Source organism: Brassica napus, chromosome A8 (assembly GCF_020379485.1).
Source record: "Brassica napus cultivar Da-Ae chromosome A8, Da-Ae, whole genome shotgun sequence".
Classification (NCBI taxonomy): Eukaryota; Viridiplantae; Streptophyta; class Magnoliopsida; order Brassicales; family Brassicaceae; genus Brassica; species Brassica napus.
In genome coordinates this window covers 14,881,514-14,890,080 of record NC_063441.1, presented here as the reverse complement: position 1 = coordinate 14,890,080, position 8,567 = coordinate 14,881,514, and positions in this window count along the sequence as shown.

Below are 8,567 nucleotides of genomic sequence, written 5' to 3'. Positions count from 1 at the left end.
TGAACAATGGAATTCCACCATAATCTGACTGGACTGGTACTGGTTGCGGCAACGATTTTATCGCTCGGAGTCTTGTGATGTCAGAGTTAGACATGTTTAGAACGATGTCTGAGCATTCACAGATGTCAACATAGCAGTTGAGTATTTGGAAGTTCAACCTATATTAGAATCAATTGACGTATTTAGAACGGGTTTATCCGATATTGAACATGTAAGTGATTATGTTTAGTAATATTTTTGTGTTATCTTTTGTTTTATATTGGAAACTTTTTAAGCAACTATGTTTAGTAGTTATTCCAATGGCAAACCAAAACATATGAGTAAAATCATGGTTAGCAATTGTTGATATTTTTTTGTTTCATGAATGAAAATATGTTTGAGAACTAAGTTATGTCATTATAGAAACAAAAATTTGAGAAGATATTAATAAAATTGATACAAAAGCTTTAATATGTATTATTATTTCCAGATCAAAATGAAAAGAAAGAATAGCAATTACTATTTGAAGATCTTGTTTTGTTGGCATATTTTGGTATTAAAGTATGAAGAGTATTGTGACTTTATCTTTTACATAATTTTATAATATTGTTATGTTGATTATAACATATTTTTGTTAATATATTTTTGTAGAATCTATTATTCCTAGCTAGAGATGCTCGCAAAAGCAGAAATGTAGATATGTTAATTGTTGTATATATCAATTGTTATATATGTTTTGTTCTTTTTAGCAAGATCCAATGTTTTCATCACAAGTTGACTTAGATCTCGATGATTAATTTGATGATCTTAGTTTAGTTTATTTGGTTGATATTTGGTAAGTTGAAATGCACTTTTGTCCATCAACTTCAAAAGTAATTATAGTTTATAATGTTCTATGTTTAGTTGTTGTTCAATAATATCAAATGTTTATTATGTTGTTATGGAGTTTTAATATATTTGACTTTCTCTTATAATGTGGATTTATCCAATATTGAACATGTAAGTGATTATGTTTAGTAATATTTTTGTGTTATCTTTTGTTTTATATTGGAAACTTTTTAAGTAACTATGTTTAGTAGTTATTCCAATGGCAAACCAAAACATATGAGTAAAATCATGGTTAGCAATTGGTGATATTTTTTTGTTTCATGAATGAAAATATGTTTGAGAACTAAGTTATGTCATTATAGAAACAAAAATTTGAGAATATATTAATAAAATTGATACAAAAGCTTTAATATGTATTGTTATTTCTAGATTAAAATGAAAATAAAGAATATAATTTACTATTTGAAGATCTTGTTTTGTTGGCATATTTTGGTATTAAAGTATGAAGAGTATTGTAACTTTATCTTTTACATAATTTTATAATATTATTATGTTGATTATAACGTATTTTTATTAATATATTTTTGTAGAATCTATTATTCCTAGCTAGAGATGCTCGCAAAAGAAGAAATGTAGATATGTTAATTGTTGTATATCTCAATTTTTATATATGTTTTGTTCTTTTTAGCAAGATCCAATGTTTTCATCACAAGTTGACTTAGATCTCGATGATTAAATTGATGATCTTAGTTTAGTTTATTTGGTTGATATTTGGTAAGTTGAAATGCACTTTTGTCCATCAACTTCAAAAGTAATTATAGTTTATAATGTTCTATGTTTAGTTGTTGTTCAATAATATCAAATGTTTATTATGTTGTTATGGAGTTTTAATATATTTGACTTTCTCTTATAATGTGGGTTTATCCGATATTGAACATGTAAGTGATTATGTTTAGTAATATTTTTGTGTTATCTTTTGTTTTATATTGGAAACTTTTTAAGTAACTATGTTTAGTAGTTATTCCAATGGCAAACCAAAACATATGAGTAAAATCATGGTTAGCAATTGTTGATATTTTTTTGTTTCATGAATGAAAATATGTTTGAGAACTAAGTTATGTCATTATAGAAACAAAAATTTGAGAATATATTAATAAAATTGATACAAAAGCTTTAATATGTATTGTTATTTCCAGATCAAAATGAAAAGAAAGGATAGCAATTACTATTTGAAGATCTTGTTTTGTTGGCATATTTTGGTATAAAGTATGAAGAGTATTGTAACTCTATCTTTTACAAAATTTTATAATATTGTTATGTTGATTATAACATATTTTAGTAGTTCTTCAACTATAAAAAGGTTCATGTAATAAAATAGGTAGATTGGAGACAAAAAATTAGTTTCTTAGATCTAGATCGAGAGTTCGAGTCAAAAGCATTGCGGTGGAGTGTGTATGTAATTTATTTTTCTCATTATCACTTTTTATAGTAAAAATGTAAATGTTATTTTTCACTTTTCAAGTTCTATGTTATTTTTTATTTACATTTAATAAACTTTGTATCAATTTATCAGATAAATGACATTCACATTCATTGGAAATACAAAGCTCAATTCATTTTGGATATATACGAGTGGTATTATTCCAATGGCAAACTAAAATATATGAGTAAAGTCATGGTTAGCAGTTGTTAATTTTTGGTTTTTGTTTTCATGAATGAAAATATGTTTGACAAAATCGTAAGGTATGTTATATCATTACATAAAAATAAATTTAAGTAGATATCAAGAAAATATATGCAAAAACTTTAATATGTATTGTTCTTTCAAAGAAACTGAAAGGAATGATCTTCCAGATCATAATGAATGACAAGAGTGGCAATTACCAATTGAAGATCTTGTTTTGTTGACAGTACTTGGTTTTAAAGTATGAAAATATTGTTATTCTATCTTTTACATAATCTTGTAATATTGTTACGTATGTTGATTATAACATCTTAATATCTTATTGTAAATATATTTTGTAGACGCTGCCATGTATGCTAGCTAGAGAAGATCATGAACTCATAATGTAGATATTTCAATTGTTGATGATAACTTATTCTTCAATTTTGCGATAATGTACCTCAGCATTTGATGACAATTTTTCCGAGATTATTCTCTCAAAGTCGAATCTACTAGAGGTCTCAACGTCTGAGAAAAACGAAGTGAAATGTTTGACACTTGACAGTTCATAGTTAGTGCATACCAAATAAGTTTGCAATTTTGATGAAAAATGTGGTAGTTTTATATTTGTTTTTAAGAAGTAACATTTGTAATTTCTTTCATTGGTACCTATTATGTTTGCTTTTAAGAAGAAAATTTTATTAAAATTTGATAGAATCTATTTTTTTTTGTGCTGATTTCAGATAGACCATATGACTATACACAAGCAAGACTAGACTGATAAATCAATTTCAGTAGAAGATCAACGACCTTATAGTAAGATGATTCCATTCTTTTAAATCATTTTATTATTGTTTTCACTTAAAAATATTATTGTGATCAAAAGTTTAGAAAATTATTGGACTGTGACGTGTCCTGCAAATATAAGTGATGTATGTTTCATTAATGAAGTTGATGTGGAGTACACATGGGATTTGAGACAATTTCTTATAGACTTTGTCGATCCTGCCAAGGCAATAGAGGTTTCTAGATCTAATGAAGGGTTGCATTACTGTTATGGATATTCATCTTTTATAGGTTTGAAATTCATGATGAACAATGGAATTCCACCATAATCTGATTGGACTGGTACTGGTTGCGGCAACGATTTTATCGCTCGGAGTCTTGTGATGTCAGAGTTAGACATGTTTTGAACGATGTCTGAGCATTCACAGATGTCAACATAGCAGTTGAGTATTTGGAAGTTCAACATATATTATAATCAATTGACGTATTTAGAACGGGTTTATCCGATAATGAACATGTAAGTGATTATGTTTAGTAATATTTTGTGTTATCTTTTGTTTTATATTGGAAACTTTTTAAGCAACTATGTTTAGTAGTTATTCCAATGGCAAACCAAAATATATGAGTAAAATCATGGTTAGCAATTGTTGATATTTTTTTTGTTTCATGAATGAAAATATGTTTGAGAACTAAGTTATGTCATTATAGAAACAAAAATTTGAGAAGATATTAATAAAACTGATACAAAAGCTTTAATATGTATTGTTATTTCCAGATCAAAATGAAAAGAAGATATAGCAATTACTATTTGAAGATCTTGTTTTGTTGGCATATTTTGGTATTAAAGTATGAAGAGTATTGTGACTTTATCTTTTACATAATTTTATATTATTGTTATGTTGATTATAACATATTTTTGTTAATATATTTTTGTAGAATCTATTATTCCTAGCTAGAGATGCTCGCAAAAGCAGAAATGTAGATATGTTAATTGTTGTATATATCAATTGTTATATATGTTTTGTTCTTTTTAGCAAGATCCAATGTTTTCATCACAAGTTGACTTAGATCTCGATGATTAATTTGATGATTTTAGTTTAGTTTATTTGGTTGATATTTGTTAAGTTGAAATGCACTTTTGTCCATCAACTTCAAAAGTAATTATAGTTTATAATGTTCTATGTTTAGTTGTTGTTCAATAATATCAAATGTTTATTATGTTATAATGGAGTTTTAATATATTTGACTTTCTCTTATAATGTGGGTTTATCCGATATTGAACATGTAAGTGATTATGTTTAGTAATATTTTTGTGCTATCTTTTGTTTTATATTGGAAACTTTTTAAGTAACTATGTTTAGTAGTTATTCCAATGGCAAACCAAAACATATGAGTAAAATCATGGTTAGCAATTGTTGATATTTTTTTGTTTCATGAATGAAAATATGTTTGAGAACTAAGTTATGTCATTATAGAAACAAAAATTTGAGAATATATTAATAAAATTGATACAAAAGCTTTAATATGTATTGTTATTTCTAGATCAAAATGAAAAGAAAAAATAGCAATTACTATTTGAAGATCTTGTTTTGTTGGCATATTTTGGTATTAAAGTATGAAGAGTATTGTAACTTTATCTTTTATATAATTTTATAATATTGTTATGCTGATTATAACATATTTTTGTTAATATATTTTTGTAGAATCTATTCTTCCTAGCTAGAAATGCTCGCAAAAGCAGAAATGTAGATATGTTAATTGTTGTATATCTCAATTGTTATATATGTTTTGTTCTTTTTAGCAAGATCCAATGTTTTCATCACAAGTTGACTTAGATCTCGATGATTAAATTGATAATCTTAGTTTAGTTTATTTGGTTGATATTTGGTAAGTTGAAATGCACTTTTGTCCATCAACTTCAAAAGTAATTATAGTTTATAATGTTCTATGTTTAGTTGTTGTTCAATAATATCAAATGTTTATTATGTTGTTATGAAGTTTTAATATATTTGACTTTCTCTTATAATGTGGGATATATAAGAGCTTGAATAAACTTTGGAATATGGAGGGGAGCAAGGATGATGAAACTTGGAATGAAGCGGCGCCACAAGATGAGGATTTAATCTTCTATTTTTTCTTGATTCGATCTTATTCAACTAAATTTTCATTGATAATCGATTTTTTCTGGTGATAGATATGTCTTTCTTTTTTTACTTCCTTTTGTTACATTTCATGTCTGTTTAGTTTTGTATTAATTTTATTTTATAAATAATTTTATGCCACAAATCTGTATAAGTTCTCATTTGTCTATTGTTAAACATTTATGCAAGCTATATTTAAGATTCTCATTAACCATATCAATTTTTCTTAATGTTTCCTTTTTCTAAAGGATAACCATTTTTTTTTCTTTTTTTTCCAGTTTCAAATTTTTTTTGGAACGGTTCTGAATATCGGTTCTCCTATTTTTTTTTTGCCAACTGATATATTATATATAAATATAAACATATAAAACTCAAAGGAGGGATAGCCAAAAGCAAGCCCAAAGATTTAACTACAAAAACATTGAGCCCAACAGTGGCCCAAACCGACATTTGAGTCCAAAAAAAGTAAAGCGGTGAGGTGACTTTACACGTGTAGCAACAAAACACGGGGAAGACACGTGCTAGCCGCATCTCAACTTTCTTCACCGAAACATTTACGCGTCGCAAATCCTCCACCGCCACGCAAAATCTACGACGGTGAGTTCAGCGACAATTCACTGTAGCCCACCGTCTCCCACCTGAGTCATCTCGGGAGCACGAGCCTCCCTCATCTATTCCGACTTCAGACTTCTCCACCATATCAAACAAAGCATTTTATCCACCGTAAACCACATAAATGTCAAACACAACCACCGAAAAACCCACCTTCAACGACAGTATTGAACGTTTTGGGCTTCATCGGCTACAACACCGAGTTTCGGAGAGAATCCATCGATTATAATCGAGATCTCATCCAAACCCATATACTTTTCATCATAGCAACAAACTTCAATCACAATCGATCCTCCAATCGAACTCTTACTATCCGTCCGGAAAGTAATACGCTCTAAATTAGGGGAGGATCACTCAATCGGACTAAAGGGATATGAACTCGCCAAAAGGGAGAACTAGTGGAATGAATGGTGACACAAGACCTTCTCTACAACCACTGTAAAGTGGCTGATTCGCCGCACTTAACATTTCATAAAACTTTTTTGCATCTATGCTAGGTTCTTCATCTTCATCATGAGCTACGAATGCATCAGCAACCATATCATAAACCCTATCATAATCTATCATCTGCTCCTCCTGATGGTAACTATGTTCATTATGCAAATGATGATCAACCGGTTCTTCCTGAAAATTGCTATTACTACTACTAGCTTCATTCTGATAATAATTATAACCTTCTCCATGTTGAAACGAGATATAGTAATTTGGCGTGAAACATCTATTTATTAAATGTTTACAAACATTTTCACGATTTGCCAATTTTGAATTGTTGCATTTTCGACAAGGACATAACATCTTACCGCTTTCTTGGGCGAGCGGTGTGGAATATGCTTGATGCATAAATGTCTCCACCCCCGCAAGGTATTCTTTCGTCACTCTCCCGTTAGCATCTCTATGCATATACATCCACCTTCGCAACTCAAAAATATTCCCGGAGTCCAACATTTTTTTTTCTTTCACGTTCTTTTTTTCTTGTTGGTGTGTTTAAAATGATGTTCAAACGTCCATATTTATAGAAAACTTTCGAATCTGATAGTTGTAATTTTGCTAAGAATTTACAACGAAATTTAGTTAGGTTGCCGAAAAAAACGTGTTACAACTACAAAGTTGGTGGATTCAAAATTTTCTCGCTAAGTAGACGTAAAATATTTCTTCGTAAAGTACACGCTACATTTACGTCGAGTTTACGAGGAAAGCGTATTTCCTCGTAAAAGCCATGTGACATTACATCGACTTTACGACGAAATCATTTCGTCGTTATTTTACGAGGAAATAACGTTGATTTTATATTTCTTCGTAAGTTCCTAGTAAAGTCGATGTAAATTTACGAGGATTAGTTTTTTCGTTAAGTTTTCTCGCTAAACTTGTGTTTTCTTGTAGTGTTGCTGTTATGATATTTCAAGATGTCACTACAAAATATGCTATAAATCAAAGTCAAAGCCAATTTTTGGATTAAGCCAAAAGAAACTCATTCTTTCTCATGTATGACAATATAAGTTTTGATCACAAAAATTAAAATTGTCTTTAGTCTGGGTAAAAGTTTGGTAGTAATGTAAATGGCAAGTGGGATTCGGTTTAGAGATATATAAGACAAAATAGTTTGACACTTGGAATATAATAAAACTAGTGTTGTAGTAGGACAATAGATAGCTTTTCTAAATTATAATATCTTCAACGTAGTTACATTGAATAAATAAAAAAGAAGTCCACTAATGGCGAAAAAAATATTATGTTATATCAAGCAATGAGTTAAAACCGATAAAAAGTTGCCATTTCTGCCGTCTGATAAACAAGTATTGTGACGGGTATTATTACACCTTTTCGCCAAAATATAATTAAAATTAACATTTTCTTGTTTCTTCAATTAACAATAAACTAAAATATAAAAATGTTGGGGTTGGTTTGTAGTGGAGGTCGAGAATGTGCCTCCACATTCAATATAAACTAAAACCTAGTAATTCATAAATTAGTGAAAATGATCCATTATGCCACATTTGTATGATCTTGAGACTGATCCTATGATGTTTAGTCTTAATAGTGTGCATATATCTAGTGTTGTAAGGAAACACGTTTGATTTCTACAATAATTGCCTTAGATATTGTAAAATAAGATTTGAAAGGGTTGATTATATATATATATATATATGTTTTTCTCAACAAAAATGTTTATATTTAACAATTCATTAATTCAATTAGTGTATTTTTTTATTTACAAGAAGAATCTATCACTGAATCACTAAAAAGTTGAAATAATTCACATGCTGATACTACAACACTAGTCTTTTCTTTTTTTGTCGACACTAGTCGTCTTAGTAGTTACCATATAGGTAGATGTAAAGGGATAAGACTATCTGAAGTTATATAGTGCAACGCATGAAAGGTCTATAGGATCTACCAAGGAGATCTAATTTTAATAAAAAAATGAAAAGGTAGTCATTGTTATGACAATTGGTTTGCCTAACATAATTCATAACTGATAGTGATTTTTGTAGGCATGTATTCTAGACCATTAATATATAACAATATTGATAGGTAATGGAGGTTACATGGCATGCATG